The sequence below is a fragment of the Dipodomys merriami genome, unplaced genomic scaffold (assembly GCF_024711535.1).
Source record: "Dipodomys merriami isolate MVZ:Mamm:240054 unplaced genomic scaffold, mDipMer1.0.p SCAF_5, whole genome shotgun sequence".
NCBI lineage: Eukaryota > Metazoa > Chordata > Mammalia > Rodentia > Heteromyidae > Dipodomys > Dipodomys merriami.
The window spans coordinates 38,251,956-38,274,902 of NW_027206068.1; the positions used below are offsets into that span (position 1 = coordinate 38,251,956).

The following is a 22,947-nucleotide window of genomic DNA, read 5'->3' on the forward strand; positions in this document are numbered from 1 at the left end:
GATTTCTATTTATGAGCATTTCAAAGATCTTGAGTATCTTAGAAACAGTCAAAATGTTAAATGTTTTAGGGATGTTTTTCACATTTTAAATCCAGTTATAAATCATTTATTGAGGTTGCTTATATGAAGTTTGAATGAAACTTCATTGCTTAATTTGCAAATTTATTTTCATTTTCTCTCTACTATTCAAAAATAGTCTTAGATGTCTCCTCTGACATTATGACCCAATGCTGCCCCAGAAAAATTTGTTAAATGAGTGTGCTCAAATCAGACTAAAAGGGAAAGATGAAAGTACTGCAGATATTTCTGGATAATTTCTTGCAAACCAAATCAAACTTGTTTACTGAAAAGAATTAGACTGAAGCTTGTGTTGCCAAAGGGCATTAAGGAACTCAAAGTATGTGATTAAGGTGTTTAGGCTGACCAAATAAAGAAGAGCATACAATGATGCATAATAGGAAGAATAGTTATTCAAGTTACTCACAGATTCAGGATAAAAATTTGAAAGTATAAAAATGCACAAACACAAACCTTTTACAACTCATTGTTTAAAGATACTAACACAGTGTTTTATTCTCTGTCTTTTATTCCATTTGAAGCCCATGTATTTCAAAATACTGAGGAGCCTAGATGCATGTTATTTTACAGCTCTCCTTTTATTTCATTTTATTGTTTTGTGCTGCTACTAGGGCTTGAGTTCTGAGCCTCTTAATCTGATTTGTTTGTTTTGCTCAAGACTGGTGATCTAGCTCCTGAACTACACTTCAACTTCTGGCTTTTTGCTGGTTAATTAGCGATAACGTTTTCTCTGATTTGTCTGCTCAGGCTTGCTTTGAACTGCAATTCTCAGATCTCAGCCTCCTAAGAATGTAGGATTACAGGTGTGAGCCACCAACACAGGTAAATATTATAATAGTAGTACATTGCTTTGTCTCAGCTTCCTCAAATGATAACATTTTATGTTACAAGAAAACTGTATCAAAAATTAAGAATAATACAGTTTAACTCACAAATCTAAAGTGGATTTTTACAGTGCTATATGCACTCAACTGTGTAGGTATTTCTGTGAAATTTTATCTTTGGTATGGATTTAATTATCATTTCTCTTCTAATATATAAGTTAGAAAGCTTTTTATAATTTAACCACAATATTTATATATTTATGTGGATTATTGGTTCTTCCCTTGTCTCATTTTCCATCTATTTTTTCAAATATTTTTCTCAAATTCTAACAATTCTGTTAAGTATTTAGAATATTGGTTCTTTAATCTGTGATATATGGTACAATATATTCTAGTTTGTAACTTGCCTTTTGTTGATAATATTTTAAAAATAATAGGTTTATTGACATATAATTTATGTACAACATAATGCACACCTCTAAAACTCACATTTCAATATATCTTAGTATATTCATGGAATTCACAGAATCATGCAAATGTTAACATAATTAATTTTAGAACATTTCTATTAGTTATTATTGCAAACCAATGGTTTAGCCATTATTAGTCATTGTATTTCCTCTCCAAATTCCTGAGTTTTAGGTAAAGGTTAAATTATATTCTAAAACTAAGGATGTTTACTCTTCAGAGAAGTCTCTCTTCAAGTCTTTAGCCCACTTATTAATCAGGCAGTTGTTTCTTTGAGGATTTGTTGCTGGGGAATTTAATTTTTTGAATTCTAAAGTATATTTTAGATATGAGACCCTTGTCCATTTTATGGCTAGTGAAGATCTCCCAATCTGTGGGCTTTCTATTGATCTTGCTAGCTATGTCCTTTGCCATACAGAAGCTCTGCAATTTCATGCAATCCCATTTGTCCAACCTTTCTTTGATTTGTTGTGTTTCTGGGTCTTTATTAAGAACATTTCAGCCTGTTCCAAGAAGCCCTAGTGCTTCTCCTATTCCTTCCTGTATTGTTTTCAGTGTCTGCTTTGACTCTGAGGTCTTTGATCCATTTGGAATTGATTCTGGTACATGGTGATATATAAGGCTCTAACTTTAGTTTTCTACAAGTATTTGACCAATTTTGCTAGCACCATTTGTTGAAGAAACAATCAACCTCTCTGGCCAAAAAAGAAATGCAAATCTAAACAACATTGAGATTCCACCTCACCCCAGTTAGAATGGCCATTATCAAGAAATCTAATAAAAAACAGATGCTAGAGGGGATGTGGCAAAAAGGGATCACTACTACCTACACTGTTAGTGGGAGTGTAAACTTATTAACCACTCTGGAAAGCAGTGTGAATGGACGGTCCTTAAAAGACTACATATAGAGCTCCTCTATGACTGAGGAATCCCACTTCTGGGCATTTACCCAAATGACCACAAACAAGGCCACACTAAAGCAACCAACACAACCATGTTTATTGCAGCATTATTTACCATAGCTAAGCTATGGAACCAACCCAGATACCCCTCAGTATATTAATGGATCAAAAAAATGTTGTATATATACACAATGGAATTCTGTGCTTCCATCAGAAATATGGCACTGCCCCATTCATAAGGAAATGGAAATACTTGGAAAAAATCATATGAAGTCAAGTAAACCAGACCTAAAGAAGCACAGATTTCATAGTTTCCTTCATTTGTAATAATTAGTGTATGTCTAGGATAGTTCTAGCAGATAAGCGGAGTATGACCATGTAAGATGATAATAAGTGGAATAAACTCCAAGATATGGAAACAAGAGGTTTGTCTTCATTGTTGTTGTTTTTAATGTACTATGTGATTTTTTGTTTCTTTTATATGTTCTTCCCCTGTTGTCACTGTACTTGATTTTGGTACACTGGGTATTGTATATACATTTTTCTGAACTAGGGAATGGAAATGGGACAACAAAATGGTGAGACAAAGGACAAAGGGCAAACCAGTGCAACAGTGATACAAGACAATATGTTGGAACTGAACTGTACAACCTGACAGGGAGGGTGGGTTGAGGAGCAGGAAAAGTGGAAGAAAAATGAAGGAAGTGGCAACAAGTTTGACAAGAATTTACTTCTTACCTTACTTATAACTGTAACCCCTCTGTACATCACTTTGAAAATAAAAATTAAATTAAAAATAAAATTAAGGATGTATTTATTCTGGAAATTTCTCCTTATATAATACATAATTAAAACCTAAGTAAAGCTGGGTTCTGGTGGCTTATGGCTATAATCCTTGCTGTTCAGGAGGCTGAGATCCAAGGATCATGGATTGTAGCCAGCCTTGGCAGAAAATCCCCATGAGACTCTTATCTCCAATTATCTATTCAAAAACAGGATTTGGAGGTGTAGTTCAAAGTGGTGGAATGCAGGCCTTGGGCGGAATTGCTCAGGGACAGAGCCCAGCCCTGAGTTCAAGCCACAACCAATAAAACAAAAACAAAAACAAAACATCTAAGTCGGCAAACCCAATGGTCTTTTTGGTAGTTGCATTGTGTATATGGTCCTAATATTTCAATATTTACTTAAATTTTCAATTGTTATTAAATATGTAATTGTTTTCAAATTTTCACAATATAAATGGTTCCTTTGACTATGATCTTAATAGATTATTTCTGTTCATTTCCTAATTATAATTTTTAAGAAATCATACTATTTGTTTAGAAGCTAGGCACATTTTAAAAGCTTTTCAGCATTTTGTCTAATAAAGCCTCAAAATATGCTTCCAACTCAAAGTAGATGATAGCTTTTAAAACTTTACTAAAACCTTTAATTTGAAATAATGTTCTCTAGAAAGTGCCTCTAATTTTTTAACAGAGACTAAACTTTTCTTCCTCAAATTTATAGAATATTAATATTTTTATGATGGATTACCAGTTCAGGCTCTATAACCATTTGTAATTAAATTGTTCTTTTATTGATTCAAAAGAGCTGCTTATATCTGAGTACCTTAAAATAACATGTTATGTGTAGTGACAATTTTTCACCACTTGTGTCTTTTAATGTTATTTTTGTCCTTTAGGCTACATACCCTAAACATGTTTGTTGATCTGTACTTTTAACCTTTATAGGCATACATATTAAATGTACATCTCAAGAATATTTTTCTAATTTTCTCTTATTTTGTCCATAAATGAATATGGAACTTACTTGTATAAATAGTAAGTGGAGATCCATATTTCCACTGTTCACTACTGAACTACATATTCTGTATAAGGCAAGGTTGATATCTAATAGCAGAAATACAGATTAGCTTATACCAAAAGAAGTAAAAATTGTCAGGCACTTAATATACATCTTCCTTTTAACATTATTTCAATAATGTATCATTAATCATTTACTGTTTTAGTATTCCATTATTATTATTAATTAGTATTCCATAATTTTTATTTTACCTATCTATATATTAGTATGTATTTTTAAAGTTTCAGGTGGATCCAGCACATCTTTCTAACCCAACAAATTACAATACCAGTTGAAATTGATTTGAATGTATATTTGGCAGGCAAATCCAGCTTCTTCTTAAACTGTTGAATATTAGAAAGAAATCAAAGAACTTTTCTTTTTCTAGAACCAAGCAAAATCTCTATTATTATTTTTTGCTTGTTTTTCCTTTCTGCTACAAGTTGATAATTAGATTACAAATAGTCCTGATTCAACAAAAGAAGTCATGGAGGAATTATTATGAGTAGATTGATTGTTGCAAATTCTAAATCAAAGTGAAAGTGTTTGGTCAAAGATGTGCTTGGTCAAATCTTAAGCTTTACTGACTCTACTCATTCCTGTTATAAATTCTTGTAAGCTGAAAAATATCCTAGCTGTTTGCTTGTGGTCCTTCTGTAAGGAAAGCAAAGCAAACAGTACTGGTCCAACATGTCAACCTTCTACCATAATGTCCATAGGAACAGACCTAAGAGCCTGACTGAAAAGCATAGGTGCTTTGTGTTAGTTAGAGCTATGTCTTGAACTATGAACTCAGGATTTGAGGCTTTAGTGTCAGTTTGAAAATATAACATCATAGCCAGTGTGTTGAGGCCAGGGTAATCCAAATGATCTATTTAGTGCTGAATAGTGGTAGCTTTTATTAAAAACACTTTTAAGATTATATATTTATGTTTGGCCAATGAAAATTTGAAATTCACATATTTTGTAATATTCCTTTCTGCTTTTTTTGACTAAGTCTATTGTCTCCCTTTGACAATATTATATTTTTCTTAAGTTGGCGAAGTCCAATTAATCTATGTCATGAATTATGTGCAGAAATGTTCACTTGTTTAACTAGTGTTGCCTGTCCTTTGTACTTTTAGGAGAAAGAGCAATCCTACCTCTGTCATTTACTTGTTAAGTGAGGTAGAGGAAATTACTTAATCATTCTGGTCCTATTTCTTTATAATCAATAAAATGGATTGAATCCATCTTATTTCAAGGAGGTAGTGAGGATGAGCTACTGTATTTCAGTTTAATTGTAAAACCAATCAAGTGATTCCATGTACCTGGCATATTTCCAAGAAATTGTAATGTTAAAATTGTAGACACTCAGGAACTTAGCCATCATTCTAGCAGCAGTAAGCATTTAGAAATTTAAAACATGAGATTTTGAATGAGACTGATTCTAGAACAGCATAACAACATTATGTTGAAAAAAATCAGTTCTAATTATATTTGAATGTTCATTTCATTGTAACTGACTAGAAAGCCTGTCTGTTGAGCTTCTGTCTGTGCTATTTGTAACAAAGAAAAATACTTTGCAAACATTCTGTATTTCACTAGGGCTAAGAAACAATCAGAGGCTAGAGATTACTTTCTCTGTTTCAGTGAAAAGATAAGGGCTGCATCCAAATTCCTCTGTGATTTATTTACCATCATGCATTACAAGACATTGTGTGTTTGTGTGTGTGCACGCGTATGTGTATATGTGAAATCAGAAGCTTTATAGTGAAAAATAGATGAATTGTTTTTCAAGTAAAATGTATGACAGAAAAGAAATTCCAGAGAAAGGGCTCTTCCCTGATTATGATCCTAGTTTTCAGCACCTATTTAGTTTTTAAGTTCATGCCAGTGAACACTAGCCTACCGGTATCTGAAATACATATTCAAATAGGAGGGTATAATTACTGAAAAAACTCTAGACACTAAAGTTACCTTGGATGTAAGCAGCAGTTCTGTGTGAATAATGATATGGTTTGTTTTTGTTAAGAAAGTTACATATAAAAATGGCTCTTAATAGATAAATATTATTTTAACCAAATGCATTGCAATAATATAAAACTGACACAAGCTTTTTTATAAATTACCTGTGAATTGTAGCTATGATAGATATCATAGCCCAAGAATAAGATGAAAACCTAAAATATTATACACAAGCATCACCCATGACCCATGCCATTTGGAGTTCTAGAATTCTAGTAAAGTCTATAGGAGGAAAATGAACTTGTTCTTCCAATTGGTAAAAGTGTAATGTACTTTTAACAGTTTGTGATGGCATGTTCATGACCATAGAGTGAAAAATGGGAATTCATAAATGAACATAGGATCTCCTGTGACATCTTAATTTATAATGGCTAATAAATTGTCTTGATCAACATAGTAATATCAAGAGCTTTCGGTTTGTTAAGATTTATTGTGTATTTTTTCATGTATTTATTGTACCTTGAAAAAAAACCAGTAGGTTGAACAAAACATCAGGTGAAGTTGAAACAAAACACTATGGATGGCAAAGGGCCTGTTTTTCAACTATTTTCTACACTCTGTATCCAAACTTTTTTAAATTTTAGTTCCTAGTAATATTGTTCTTGGAAAATAATTAAAAATAATAAATTTTTGATAAAAAGAATGATGAAATATTTACTTGAAAAATGTCTTGAATAATAATATGATGAACTTTTTATATGCAATAAAAATTCTCCATGGAATTTTTGGATGTTGTATGAAACCACAGATGAAAAGAAAAGAAAACAGCACTGGACATTTGATGCATGCTTACTCCTGGATAGAAATTCAGTATTTTTGTTTTAATCAATTACATTTTAATTCTATTCACATATGATTTTCAATTTAGTTTTAGTGATAATAAAACAAGGTAACGAAGAAAAGCAGGATTAAATTGGCATACTGCTTTATTTTTGAAAACTTGTATAACTCATGCTCATGAAAACAAGTAACTTGTCTCACTAAGAGCATCTGAAAACACCAACAGGTGCATCTACTTCTGTACCATTGCTCATCATGTTGTTACTTGTGCTAAAAATTTGAGTTTTTAACTTAACTCACAAGAAAGGGAACAGAGCCCTTCAAGACCTGATTCTCTTCCTAGGATGGTGATTACCAAGAATAGTTCTACAATTTTTATTATTGTCCAAAAAGCCTATAAATGTTTTTTAAAATGATAAAGACATTCCTAAATGAGCAAAGAACTCAGTTCAGAGAGGTTCTTAGGAAGTTTGTTTGTTTGTTTGTTTGTCAGTCATGGGGCTTGAACTCTGGGCCTGCACATTTTCCCTCAGTTCTTCAACTCAAGGTGAGCACTCTACCACTTCTAGTTTTCTGGTGGTTTATTGGAGATAAGAGTCTCATGTCTTTCCTGCCCAGGCTGGCTTTGAACTTGATCCTCAGATCTCAGCCTCCTGAGTAGCTAGGATTACAGGCATGAGTCACCAGCGCCCCGGCCTCGGGAAGTTTTTTTTTTTTATTTTTTATTATTATTTTTAATATTATTTTATTTTATTTGAGAACATACTGTACAGAGGGGCTACAATTACATGGGCAGGATAATGCATACATTTCTTACCAAGCATTGCAGCCTCCTCCTTTGTTTACCCTTCACCTCCCTTCCCAGCCTCCCCCCTCCCCCCACCCAATTATACCCCCTCCCCCCCCCCCCACCGACATTGTAAAGTTGGTTTTGACATGACATTTTGTACTTCTCATTGTTGCAACAGGTCCACCTGAATCCTTAAACGACTTGTTTGCCCCCATCTCCTCCACATGTTATACTGACATCAAATATAGTGAAAGCGGGGGTTACACTGTGGGGGAGGGTATGGAGGTTCCTCAAAAGACTTCACATAGATCTCCCCTATGATCCAGCAATCCCACTTTTGGGCATTTACCCAAATGTTTACAAACAAGACCACACTAAAGCTACCAGCACAACTATGTTTATTGCAGCATTATTTACCATAGCTAAGATATGGAATCAACCCAGATGCCCCTCAGTAGATGAATGGATCAAGAAAATCTGGTATATATACACAATGGAATTCTATGCCTCCATGAGAAAGAATGACATTTCCCCATTTGTTAGGAAATGGAAAGGCTTGGAAAAAATTATATTAAGTGAAGTAAGCCAGGCCCAAAGAAGCATAGGTCCCATGGTTTCCCTTATTTGCAATATCTAGTATAGGTATGAGTCAAGCAGAAAAGGTCAGATAATGTGATGTTAGGAAAATGAACCCTTAAATTTGTATTTTAATGTTTTCGTTTCTTTCATGCATATGTTTCTAACGCATTTATAAAATTATTTCTTTGTTGCTTTGTATGTCGGGAAGTTTTTAAAGAAGTGAAAATGCTAGCTTGGAACAGTAAGTAAAAATCACGATGCCATGAAAGGCTATGACTTGAAAATGAAACTGGAAGTTGAAGTAAAAATAAAATGTGCAATGAGGTATTATGATGACAAAAATGTTTCAGTAGTAATCCATACTTGTTTAAAGTGATAAGTATAATAGAATGCATATATATATATATACATATTCTTTCTACATGCATTTATAAATAATTCTTTAGAATCTCATATATATGTATGTGTAAGCACATACAAATATGTACATACATTCTATGCATATATTTTATTTGTTTTAATATTTAAGAATATCATGAATATAGTTATTGCTCATATGCAAGATGGAAGCCTGTGTCTAAAACAAAATATAAATATTGTCAGTTCACATTTCCCTATATGTGCAGAAATATGTGTGTGTTTATGTTACAGTCTGTAAGTATAAAGGTGAAGAAGATTCATTAGGCACTAGCCAAACATTGTCTATAAAACATGTCCTCTGTCAAGAACAGACAGGACCTTGTAGCAGATTCCTGCTGACCAAACAGCTTCAGCACATGATTACCACTGATTACTTTTAGTCATTACATACATTTAGCTAATGAACATGATGTTTAGAGTGACAGTTTAGCCAATTTCATTTAACTGAGTGTAATATTTTAAATTATTGGTGTGGAGCATTGCACATAGTATGTAGCACATACTAAGCATGAACTCTCATTATTATCCTTACTTTTAAAAAAATCTATTGTACTTAGGATTTCATAGTAACATTTGCATATATGTGATAAAAATTCAGAGACTTTTCTAGTTTTGATTTTAGCAATATATTCTAAGAAATTGCAAAAATACATGATCTATTTAAAACATTCACCTAAAAATGATTACAAATAAGAGATAAATGTATAGATGAATATATCAAAGCGTAAGGGCAGAAACTAGTTCATAAATGCATTAATGGTTAATTCTACCCTACTGAATGCTGGATGTGTCCTTTATGAATTCTCAGAGAACACACCTCTGCAGCCTCTCCCAGTGCTCGGGTGGTCCTATCAACACTTGACCACCTCAGTTTTCAATTCCTCACCTTACAAAGTCCACCCACCTTGCTTTAGTTCCTATTATCTTGTTCTCACCACACACTAAGAAGTTGTCAATTGAGGGCACCTATAGGGGTTGTCTCCATAGTTTCCTGAGAGATTGATGCTATGTATTGGCTGGTAATAATATTTTTAAAGATTTGATGATTTTTGAAAAGATTTTTGTCTATTTCAACTGTTTCACTTAGGAGGGATACATTCAGTTTGTTAGTCCTTCTAACAGGTGGTGATAGTAACAAGTGTATTTTATGTAGTTTAATGATACATATGAATTTTGGCTGAATTACATAAGTCAGTGGAACTATATTTCAATATGTATTGTTATATGGTCATCTCAAAGTGACAAACCACTCAGTGGGGGGAAATATGCCATTAATGTGACAAAGTACATTGTAAGAGGTTCAGAAATGTTCATTGATTTGGGTTTAGATTTCACATTGCTATAAAACTTTAATAGACTACGACTTTCCAAGTTTTAATGTCATATCAACCAAGAATGTCCATAGTTATTTAAAAATCTATTAAATTATTCCTAACTTCAACATAGCCATTCAAAGCTACATTTTTATATATGCATTTCATCTTACTGTACTCAGAAGTAAATATAAGCCTCTATCTTCCCTTAAGATATACATTAAAATGATATGTAAAAATGTAAATTACCTCTACACTAATATTTTTGTCAAGTATAGTTATATTCTACTATAATATACTATATATTATAGTATACAGTGTGTTGATGATTGAGCCTTTAATTAAGGCTGCCTGAGTGGCAGCCCTCTACTTACAGAAATGTCAAATATCATTTAAAGAAAATTACCAAGTCATTGCCTTCCACATAATTTGTTTAATTAGGTTTCCTGCTTCTGAAATCAAGTGCTTCTAGAAATTGAAACTTAGGCCCTATTTTTTTAAAAAGAGCATACATAAGAAATAATTATTCTTGGATACAGGTTGGTCCCTTGTAACAATGAGTTGTACAAGACACAATGTTGAAAACAAACTTTACAACTTCGGTGAGGGAAAGGGAGGAGTTGGAGAGGTGGGAGGAATAGTAGGGGGAAAACAAATTATGGGGTAACAATGCTCCATAGGAAATATACTCAATACCTTTATCATGTAACTGTAACTGTATCTTTAAATAAAAATATATTAAGGAAAAGAAATAATTATTCTGTTCTGTAAAAATCTACTGGAATTCTTTCTTATCTATGGGAGAGTATACTACTAGACTCCCATTAGATTCTGAAACCTTAGCTAGTAGTGAACCTTATACATGTATTATGCATTTCTATCATAACATGGCTATAATAAATTTTAATTTAAAAATAGGCATAGCAAGAGATGGCATTTAAATTCCCATAGATCTTAGTGACTTTGTAAAATTCACTAACCTTACTAAGTAGAGAGCTTTTGCCTTTTTATAGGAAGCATCTTACAGTTCATCATTGATAAGAGTATCATCATTCTTGTGGTTTGTAGTCATTGTTGAATGAAATAACTATTATTAAATATGAGTACATAAATATTGTATAAAAATCTAATAATCAGAATGACTACTAAAGGATTGATGGTTGAACAGCATGTAACATGCAGCTACCAGAGACAAAAGGGTAATTCACATGCTGAGTAAAATAGGGAAGGATGGTGTGCGGTTTCATTACACTATGCAGTATGTTGTGCAATTTGAAAGTTATGAGCTGTTTATGAATTTTTCCATTTAATATTCTTGGACAGAGACTGACTGCAGATAAGTGAAGTCATGAAGTCATGAATAAGGGAAAACCACTGATCTCTCTAAGCCAAGCTCATCAACAAAAATCAACCAGTAATGTTTAAAATCATAATACATATTTTTACTAGTTTTGGAAACAAATATTTTCTAATTTTTTTATCTTAATATTCACTAATGACTTATGGGTTTTCCAGTACAGAAAAATAATCTGACATTGAAATACATCCACACTCATAATTTCTGTTATGTTCATTATAGAATATTGGGTTTTAAGTCTGCTTTTTAAAAGTAATCTGGCATTTATAATAAAGGGGCTGTGTGATTCTTCAATAGGATGACTTATAAAAAATGTGAGATGCTCTGAAGCAAAAAGACTCTTTTGGACAATTTTCTAAGATGGGATATTTCACAATTGTATTACTGATTGTGAAGGTAAAGAGTAGCATTTGTGTTAGTTCACCCATTAACTTGTTATCACTGAATTATAGCATATTTTCTTTGTCAGTTTACCTATTCTTAATCCCAATTTGAGCAATTTATTGATATTTTAATTTTCATCTTACCAAATCAAAAAAATGCATGGTTTTGATAACTTTTGGTCTTTGTGTATGGAATTAAATTTAAAAATCGAATAATTTACCAAGAATGTCAAACACACACACACACACACACACACACACACACACACACACACACACAGGAATATTTTTGAACAATTGAGAAAAATGAAATTATATTATTTGCTGGAAAATGGGTGAAACTAAATATCATTCTGTTAAGTCAAATAACCCCACGTGAGAAAGACAAATATTTATTGTTCTCCCTTTTGTGTGGAATTTATTGTGATAGAGAAATGAAAAATGTTAAAGTACTTTGTATGCATGTATAAAAATAAAATAATGAACAATGGTACTGACACAGGAACAGGCCTGAGAATCAATCGAATAGAATTAAAAACCCAAATGAGGGGAAGGGCAAAAACAAATCGTTTAAATAGGGATACGGGTGGACCCACTGCAGCAACGAGATGTACAAGTCATTATCTCGAAAATCCAACTTTACAACTTTGGGGGGGGGGGAAGGGGGAGATATGGGAAGGGATGGGAAGGGGAAACAAAGGAGGAGGCAACAACAATACTTGATACTTGATAAGAAATGTACTCTTTATCTTGCCCATGTAATTGTAACCCCTCTGTATGGAATTTTCACAAAACAACAACAACAAATAAACCCCAGACAGACCTTTGGCCAACTAATCTTCAATAAGGGAGCCAAATTATCAGATAGAGAAAGGCAGCCTCTTCAACAAATGGTGCTGGCAGAATTGCCTATACACATATAGAAAATTGAAGTTGGATCCATATATATATATATATATATATATATATATATATATATATATATATATATATCCCTGCAATAGAATCAACTCCAAATGGATCAAAGATCTCCAGGTAAAAGCAGAGCCCTGAAAATATTACAGGAAGAGATAGGGGATACTCTAGGGCTTCTTGGCACAAGTTGAAACTCCCTAAATAAAGATCTAGAAACACAACAAATCAAAGAAAAACTGGATAAATGGGATAGCATTAAACTGCAAAGCATCTGCATGACAATTGATATAGCTAGCGAGATAAATAGAAAGCCATAGACTGGGAGAAGATCTTCACAATACACAACAGACAAGGGTCTCCTATCAAAAATATATCTTGAGCTCAAAAAATAACCCCCCTCAATAAGAAATCCCCAAAAAACCACCACCCCCATTAATAATTGGGCTCAAGAATTAAAAAGGGACTTCTATGGAGAGGAAATAAGAATGGCTAATAGACACATGAAGAACTGTTCAACATTGCTGACCATAAAAGAAATGCAAATCAAAACCACATTGAGATTCCACCTCAACCTAGTTAGAATGCTAATTACATATTTAAAAAATAATAATTATAACTGATGCTGGCCAGGATGTGGCCAAAAGGGAATGTTACTACACTGTTGGTGGGAATGTAAGCTGATTCAACCACTCTAGAAAGCAGTATGGATGTTCCTCAAAAGACTAAACATAGAACTGTTCTATGTTCCAGCAATCCCATTCCTGGGCATTTATCCAAATATCACAAGCAAGACCACACTAAAGCTACTGGCACAACTGTCTTCATTGCAGCATTACTTACCATAGCTAAGATATGAAACCAACCCAGATGCCACTCAATAGAGGAACAGATCAAGAACATGTGGTATATATACACAGAAAGAATGACATCACCCATTTTGTAAGGAAATGGAAAGACTTGGGAAAAAAATCATATTATGTGAAGTAAGCCAGACCTAAAGAAACATTGGCTCCATGGTTTATCTCATTTGTAATGATTAGTGTATATATAGGATAGTCCTGGCAGCGAATCATAATAGCTCAATAGCTGTGTACGTATGACCATACAAAATGATGCTAATTGAAATGAACTCCAAGACATGGAAACAACAGGTGGTTTTTTTTGGTTGTTGACCTTGTTGTATCTAGTTCTTTCTTTTAATTTTATCTCATTTTTCTTTTTCCATTGGTTTGTCCATGGCAATCACTGTCTGTGAGTCTCATCCCTGCATCCTGTACGTTTATATAATTTGGGGAAGGGAAAGGGCATAACAAAATGCTGAAACAAGGAAAAAGGATGACCCATGGAAACAATGATACTCACAAGACACTATGTCAGAAATGAACTTTACAACTTCGAGTGGGATAGTGGGAGAAAAACAAAGGAGTGGGTAACAATGCTTAAGAAGAAATGTACTCATTACCTTACTCATATAACTGCAACCCCTCTGTACAGCATCTCCACAATAAAATAAAATAATAGTTAAGTACCTTGCATGCATGTATGAAAATAAAACAATGGTACCCTTTAAGGTTTCTTTAAAAAAAACTGGAAGAGAACAAAGATTAATGGAAGGTGTGATTTTGATTAAAGTACATGTGTGCATGTACAGAAATGTCATGATGAAACTTCTTTGAACAATACATACTTGCTAATAAAAATAAACTCAGTTTCACAGATAGTTAAAATTCTTGTCCACTTCCTTGGAAAGAATCACTCAAAAGTTATGTTATGTCTCCATGGCATTCCATCTTATGCAAATGGCATTCAATATTTCCTTTCTGTTTTGTTAAAAGAAATCTGTAGGTTCAGGTGGCTCCATAGGATTTATTCCTGGTAGATTTGTGTTTCAGTCCTCTTCACCTGGATCTTGCTGTAGAAAAATGTCACTTAAGGCCATACATATTAATATGTAGTTTCATGTAGATTGCTTCAAATCATTCCATATTCATTGTATTTTATATTTTCCCTAGTTTGGTGCATAAATTTGGGATTTATAACTAGAGATATGGGGAATTCGACAATCTTCAATTGTTATAGACCATATTCCCATTTGAATAAACCTTTTAAAATTAAAAGAAAAATGTTTACAATCTTTGTGGCTCTGTGAGCTGGTGGTTATCTCTATAAAACAAAACCATTATTGAAATCCTTTTCTGCAGATTTGACTTTGAAAGAACTTTCTTCTTCTTTCTAATTCCACACAGTAGGGAAAGCACGATTTGGTTCTGGAATACTTAGGCCTGTAGTGATACTTTAGAATACCAGCCTTGAACTGCAAAGTTGAGTGAGAATGGGGTCTTAAGTTCAAGTCCCAGTACTGGCACAAAAATAAATCTCCCAAAGCCTAAAGCTTGTACCTGAACAGTGCACTCATCAAAATACATATTATGCAATAAAGGGCCATCTTTGTCCATCTGGATTTTAGCACATAGGTCTTGAGGATCACCCAGATAGCATTGCTACTATGAAAGAGATGGAAGTCTTGAACAAAGGATCATTCCAAAGAGTAGGGGAAGTAGGCTGCTACTTAAGATTTGCTAATATAATCCACAGGCAGGGGTTGTAAAAGGATTTTCTCATTCTTCAAACATAACTGGCTATTTCAACATGCTAGTTTTCATTTCAGCTTTCTTTTCTTTGTGGACTATTCTTTCACCTTCTTTAAAGAAAATCTTATCTGTTCTTACAAAGTACAATACATGTCAAATTACCACTAAAAACTTCTGTCTTTGGAAAATATAGTGTTTGTTATCTCTAGGTAGTTTTACCAAGGAGTTACCATTCAACAAATCAGTTTATAAATACAATGTGTCTTGAACAAGGCCACCATTTTCATTATTCTCCTCCTTCCTTTCCAACTCAACCCCTCCCTTCAGTTTTCTTAGTTTAATGTTATGATCACATGTCTCACTATTCTTCCCTTCATTCATTTATCTCTCTCCCCTTAGCTTCTACCCTCACAACTTTCAAGTGCCAGGTTTCTGGTACTCATTTTGTTGGACTGTTAATTCATATTTTTTTCCTAAGAAATTACACCAGTTAAATTCTCCCCTGCAAATAACATAGTTTGGTTAATGCATTTGTGTTTGACAGTATTTGCTAGTTTATAATTGGTTGTTGCTGTGTTTTTCTCTTTAAACTGAGAGTCCCTGGAGGTTCAGAACCTTGTTTTTCCTGTATTGATTAAACCGCTCTTGGAATAGTGTAAACAATAAAAATAGTTATCGGTTGTGTAAATAAAGAATCTTGTAAAATTCTTCAAAACTGGAAAGAAAAAAACAAAGAGAAGGAAAAAGAGAAACCATTAATATGGAGGTCTGAGATATGATTTAGGTTTCTCTGACTTTGTAATATTACCAATACTTGTGCAGGAAGGTATCAGTGGTCGATATGCTGACACTGACAAAATATTTTGCATTAAGTTGGAAAGGTAATTTATTCACATACGACATTCACTTAATAATGTCCATGATTTTTGCTACTCAGCAAATCCCTAATTATTTTAAACTCCCAAATGGTGTCCCCAGGAGGAAGACAGAGTGGAGCTGAGCCTAATGCATTACATATTTGTACGAACTCCCACAGAGTCACCAGTGGGTGCTAGATATTTGTAGTGAACTAAGCACAAGCAACTACTTGAAGAATAAAATTCATGGAAGAAGAAAAAATCAAGGAGAGAACAGAAAATTTCTAGTTTCTTGGACTTGTAAGGTTCCCTAATAAAAAGAGGTGAATGGTTGGCTGAAGAATTAGCTCAGTGATAATAGGCTTGCCTACTATTTCTATGCCTTGGGTTTGGTTCTCAATATTGAAAAGTAAAGTTATGTGTGGAGGAGGCCATGATAACGAGCTCAAAAAAGACAAATGTAATCTGGTATCTTTTCACTGTCTCCAGTGATTTAATGGTCTAATTGTTTGAGTCTATATTTATGTAAGTTTATGTTGATGGCTTCCAGTTTGGACATAATCAGACATGAAATGAAAGAGTATAACCTGGGTTTGAGCTTAACTTCCTTAAATATTACTTTCCCAAGACCGAGAGCTTCCTTTGGCTCCCCTTTGGTTTTCAAAATCTTTTTGGTGGTAAAAGAAATATTAGAGAGTGTATGTCTCTATGTGGGATCACTATATATGTATATCTGTGCCTTTATCTACTGTTCTGTTATCTGAAGGACATGCAAATAACAAGCCAATGCCTTTGGAACAGAAAATAAAATAGGAAATGGCAGCAAAGAAACTGGAAATGGTCCTTCAATTTTTAGGAGCATATATGTAACAAAATGTTTTTAATTTACCAATCTGAAATGCTTAAAGGTGTGTTTAGCTTTAGAGCTTAATGAATTTATAGACAATATCTCTCTATTAGAAAATGCATATATTTATCATGAAAAATTTAAGGACAAAAAACTTAGGAAATAAAGGCTGAAACTGAAGCATTTCAATCTCATTCTTTTCAGTACAGCATTTTTCTCAATTATATTAGTTATCCCATCAGAAAACATTCTTGAAACTGCATCTCTAATATATAGAAATAGATTCTTTCTCCAATTAAAAGTTCTCTTCTAGAAAAGTTGTTTCATCTTTAAAGATTAATTTATAAAAATAGTTAAGATTCTTACATTTAAAAGATTATTTTTAACTCTGTGTGTTTATTTTTCTAAATATAAGATACATGATAAGAGATCTTAATGAGTTAAGAACATTATGTGCACATAATGTTTGATTCCTAGCATTAGTTGAATTTATTGTATTAAGTGTTTTCCTCAATAGATACCTAGTGCCAAATGCCAGGTATGGGTTACAAGAGTAGTATATCATTACAGCTTTATATTCTATTTCAATAAAAGCACATTATGAGGAAACATGTTGAGTGCATCCCTGGGAATATACAGACCTGAGTGTATAATTGCATGGCAAAAATATTGATTATGTTTTGTGGAGTTGTGGTTCGTGACAGTAGCGATGCCTAAATACTGTAGCACACACTGTTATCGCTATTGTTTGGTAATTGCTTAGTTTTTTTTCTTGTTTTGTCTTCTATGAATCCAGTTTTCCTATAATGGGGAAAGAATTATGCATAGAAACAGGAATAAATATTGATATTTAAGGAATTATTACTAATTTAGTAATGCTAAAAGAATATTTCTCAGTTGGGACTATTTTTTATCCCCATAAGGAGATTATTGGAGACAATTATTGGAGATATGTTTGGTTCCACAAGGTAGCAAAATAGTATAATACAAATAAGATATTACCAAAGAAGAATTGCAGAGGCCTGGGTGTGGGTAGCTCATATCTGTAATCCTGATCAATTAAGAGGCTGAGATAATGAAAAATCTTAGTTTGAACCCAGCCCAAGCATAGAAGTCTCTAAGATTCCATCTCCAAAATTATCATCAAAACCAGACTTAAGGTGTGGCTCAAGTGTTGGAGCATCAGCCATGAAAAAGCGAGCCTAGTGAAGGTGAAAGGTTCTGAGTTCACATCCAGGGACCAGCAAAAAGAAAACAAACAAGCAAACAAACAACCAAAAAATCTCAAGAATTACCTAGGTTTAAATGAAAATGACACCCAAGATTAGGAAACTGTGGTTAAAATATGGAAGTTTAGGTCATTATAAAAAAAAATAGTGAAAGGGTATGTAGCAGGACAGAAGAGAGTATCATAGGACCCGTGTAAGAAGAGGGTTGCTTTGAATGTACTATGACTACATTAGTGATGAGGAAATATGAAGAAGAATGTAAGTCCAACAATACAACTACTCAGGTGTGCATAGCACAAATCTCAAGTGTTCATTATCATAGGTTACCATGCATATAGATTCTCTTAGGACTGGCACAACCAATTTTATAGAAAACCTATGGCTGATGCAACATAAAGACTGTGACGGATGTTTAGATACTATTTAATTTGAAAAGGAAATTTTAAAAATTCACTTGTGTCCAGTTTTTGACATTGATAATGAATATGATTAACAGACAAAGTTAGACAGGTCATGCAGAAAAGTCTTAGTGACAAAAAGAGGTCACCAATTCAGTAATAGAAAAGTCTGGCATGCACAAAAGGCCTATTGTGGGAAGTATCAAGTCATGAGTAGAAAAGCATAACAGTTGATGAAGATCCTTGGATCATAGTTGCTGGAAGTTAAGATTTGCTGCAGTGGCTTTGAAAGGTCCTTGTAAGTTCCTGAAGAGGTGGGATGAATGAAATTGTCCTTTGCATGATTATATTTTTCCAGCCATGTGTTAGATCCTAATGTGAAGAAAATGAGGCATGTGGCAAGGAGACTGTGATCAGCTAGGAGACTGTTGAAGTTCTCCCCTCAACTTACAAACAAAATATCTGGGGGTTGGGGAGGTGGCTCAGTGGTAGAGCTCTTGCCTTGCATGCCTGAGGCCCTGGGTTCGATTCCTCAGCACCACATAAGCAAAAAGAAGAAAAGCCAGAAGTGGCACTGTGGCTCAAGTGGTAGAGCGCTAGCCTTGAGCTGAAGAGCTGAGGGACAGCGCCCAGGCCCAGAGTTCAGGCCCCACGACCGGACCCCCCCAAAAAAATTTTTAAAAAATCTGCTTTGAGCAACCCATAAAATAGTTCCTTGCATCATGAAGCATGCTATTACGTTTTCATCTAGTTCTTTTGAGTATGTACAGTTAGCCTTTTAGCCTTCACTCAGGCACATTTCCCAACATGTCATGATTTATGTACTCTTGTTTCCACACTCTTCCTATTCTGATCTTACCATATCTCACTTCATTTACTGTGACTCAGATTGTACATAGTCTTTTAATAACATTCTGATTTTTTTAAAAAAACAGCAAATGGAAATGTATTATTCCAATTCAACATGAAACATTTGATAGTGTTTTTTTTAAGGAATTCAAGATAAAGAAAAGGAAAACAGTTGACTTTCACCACTCTATGGTTTGCTCATTAACACAATCACAACCAATGAGCAATTGTGAAAATAAGGGAATGCTACACAAAAAATTGTTTCTTAGAATCCGAGCTTATCAGGAATCTATATATCTCAATGCAAATCACATTATATATATATAAATTTTGTTGTAAAGATAATGTACAGAGTGGTTAGTTTCGTGACTCAGGTAATGAGTATATTTTCTTTCGAAAAATGTCACTTCCTTTCTCATTTTCTCTCAGTTTTTCCCCTCCAGATCCCCTCAAGTTGTATAGTTCATTTCTAACATAGTCTCTAGTGAATATCACTGCTGAATTGGTTCATTATTTTCCACTGTTTCTGTGTTTCCCCTACCCTTCCCTAAATCAGATAAACTTGTATACAAGACAAAGTATACAGAAATCAAAATCTGCAATGAAAGGAATAAACCAAAAAGTGGCGGGGGAGGGGGAAGGAAGAACCACAAACAGTACAGTAGAAACTGTTGCTTTTCTATTTTTTGGAGTTCATTTCAATAAACATCAAATGTATTTTAAAATAATACTTTCAAGTATGGATTATTTTTTGTTTCACTATGTAGCTCAGATTAGCTTAGATCTTGTGATGTTGTTGATCTGCTAAGGTTATAAGTGTGTGCTACCTTGATCAGCTGAAGGCAAAGTTATTCTTAATTTGTAGAATTATGTTCTACATGTACTTTCCTGATACTTAGTTCAAAGAATCCCTTGATTTTGTTAGGCTTATGATAAAATTGTACTACCAAACTGCCTTGCAATTCATCAATGCAGAAAATTTCCTTCCAAACCAAAACCAAATAATTGAAAGAAAAGGAAAAGATTCTGTGACAGATAATAGAATGAAGGTACCCTTCTATCTGCAACAAGACTTTAAATGTCAAAATACATGAACTAATGACTTTCCAAACTTTTTGCATTGGGTAATAAAAATAGAGGCCCCTATGATGTTGGAAGTAGGGAAGTCATATGTAATACAGTGATACTTATTGCAATATAAGAAAGGGATAGATTATCTTCCTAAAACTTAGCTATATATTAGAACAAGAGGTAAAATATTTACAGAAATATTTAAAAATTCATTACCCATCAAGTAAATATTTACAGTTGTCTAGACCAAAATTACCACAGATTTTAAAAAGGAGAGAAATGGACTTTGAGAGCTTGTTTGGAGGTTCTAGCATGGGGGCGCAGTTACTTGAATACCCCTGACGGAAAACCGGTCCTCCTCTACCAGGGATGGTCATCCTCTTCGACCAAGGGCACAGCTTCGGGAGGGACGCACATAAACCCCAAGATAAGGACTCAAATGGTTTTTCGTTCTTGCCATTGTTTCTAACATATTTATAAGATGATTTCTTTGTTGCTTTGTATGTCCCTCCCCCACGGTATAAGCCCTGCTTTCACTGTATTTGATGTTGGTATAATCTGTGGAGGGGAAGGGAAAAAACAAATCGTTTAACTAGGGATACAGATGGACCCATTGCAACAATGAGATATGAAAGACATTATGTCGAAAAATGAACTTTACAATTTTGGCTGGGGGAAGGGGGTGTTGAGGGGTGGGGAGAGATGGGAAGGAATGGGAAGGGGAAACAAAGGAGGAGGCAACAATGTTTGATGCTGGAGGGGATGTGGACAGAAGGGAACCCTACTACATTGTTGGTGGGAGTGTAAACTTGTTCAACCACTTTGGAAAGCAGTATGGATGTTCCTCAGAAGACTCCATATAGAGCTCCCCTATGACCCAGCAATCACACTTTTGGGCATTTACCCAAATGATCACAAACAAGACCACACTAAAGCTACCAGCACAACTATATTTACAGCAGCATTATCTACCATAGCTAAGATATGGAACCAACCCAGATGCCCCTCAGTAGATGAATGGATCAAGAAAATGTGGTATATGTACACAATGGAATTCTATGCCTCCTTCAGAAAAATGACATTGCCCCGCTTGATAGGAAATGGAAAGACTTGGAAAAAAATTATATTAAGTGAAGTAAGCCAGGCCCAAAGAAACATAGGTCCCATGGTTTCCCTTATATGCTATAACTAGTATATGCCTGAGACAAGCAGAAAAGGTCAGATAAGTTGATGTTAGGGAAATGAACCCCAAGATAAGAATTCAAATGTGTTTTTTTTCTTTCATGCAATTTTTTGTAAGATGATTTCTATGTTGCTTTGTATGTCCTTCCCCCACGGTATAAGCCCTGCTTTCACTGTATTTGATGTTGGTATAATTTGTGGAGGGGAAGGGAAAAAACAAGTCGTTTAACTAGGGATACAGGTGGACCCATTGCAACAATGAGATGTACAGGTTGTTATGTCAAAAAATGAACTTTACAACTTTGGGGGAGGAGGATCAGGTGGGGGGAAATGGGGGTAGTATGGGAAGGGATGGGAAGGGGAAAAAAAGAGGAGGCAACAATGCTTGATAAGAAATGTACTCGTTATCTTGCCCATGTAATTGTAACTCCTCTGGATGGTATTCTCACAATTAAAAAAAAAGAAATGTACTCATTACCTTGCCTATGTAATTGTAACCCCTCTGTACGTTATTTTCACAATAAAAAAAGAAAGCAAAAAAAGGAGAGAAATATAAGAAAAATCAATCAATCACCAATAAACAGTAACCTGTAATTGACAAAGATGATAAATTAGTGAAATGGCACTTAGACTTTCATTTTAATAGTGTTCTATATGTTCTATATCTTTCATTTTAATAGTGTCTATATGTTTTCTGTAGGAAAGGTTGAAAAAGATGATAATTTTGTTGTGAGAGAAACAAATAGAACTTCTAGGAGCTGAAAAGTCTCACTCTGAGAGGAAACAAAGTGGTTGGTATTAGCAGCATACTTGACATTGCAGAGTCATAGTGAACTTGAGAACTGTAACAGAAAATATTCTATGTCAAAAATAAGTAGATCATCAGTAAGCTATGGGGCAAGTACAGGTGGCTTAACATAGGTGTAATTAAAGTGAATTAGAAGGGCATGTGGCATAAAGTTATCCTTAGACTCCCCTATCTGGATCCCAGTAATGACCTGTACATGCTATATATTTCATTTGTTGGTATTTTTCTAAGTACCTTAAAGAGTTATGGAGAATAATGTGCTAGATTATGGGCATAAAAGTTAATAGGTTTTGACATAATTTTATATGCTATCTGTCTAGGAACTGGTTTGCATTAAGGAAAATGAAAACAAACATTCTTCAATAAAGGTATTGTTCTGTACTTTCAGAGCATTCATAACATCTGAAAACAAGGAAGTAACGTCAATTACTTTTAAAAAGCAAATTATCTAATTTCC

General features: G+C 34.0%; 1 protein-coding gene across 1 annotated transcript in view; it reads left to right on the forward strand.

Moving 5' to 3' along the window:
- Znf804b (zinc finger protein 804B) overlaps positions 1 to 22,947 on the forward strand; it is a 479,575-nt gene that overhangs the window by 60,857 nt on the left and 395,771 nt on the right. The gene's annotated exons all lie outside the window — the stretch shown is intronic.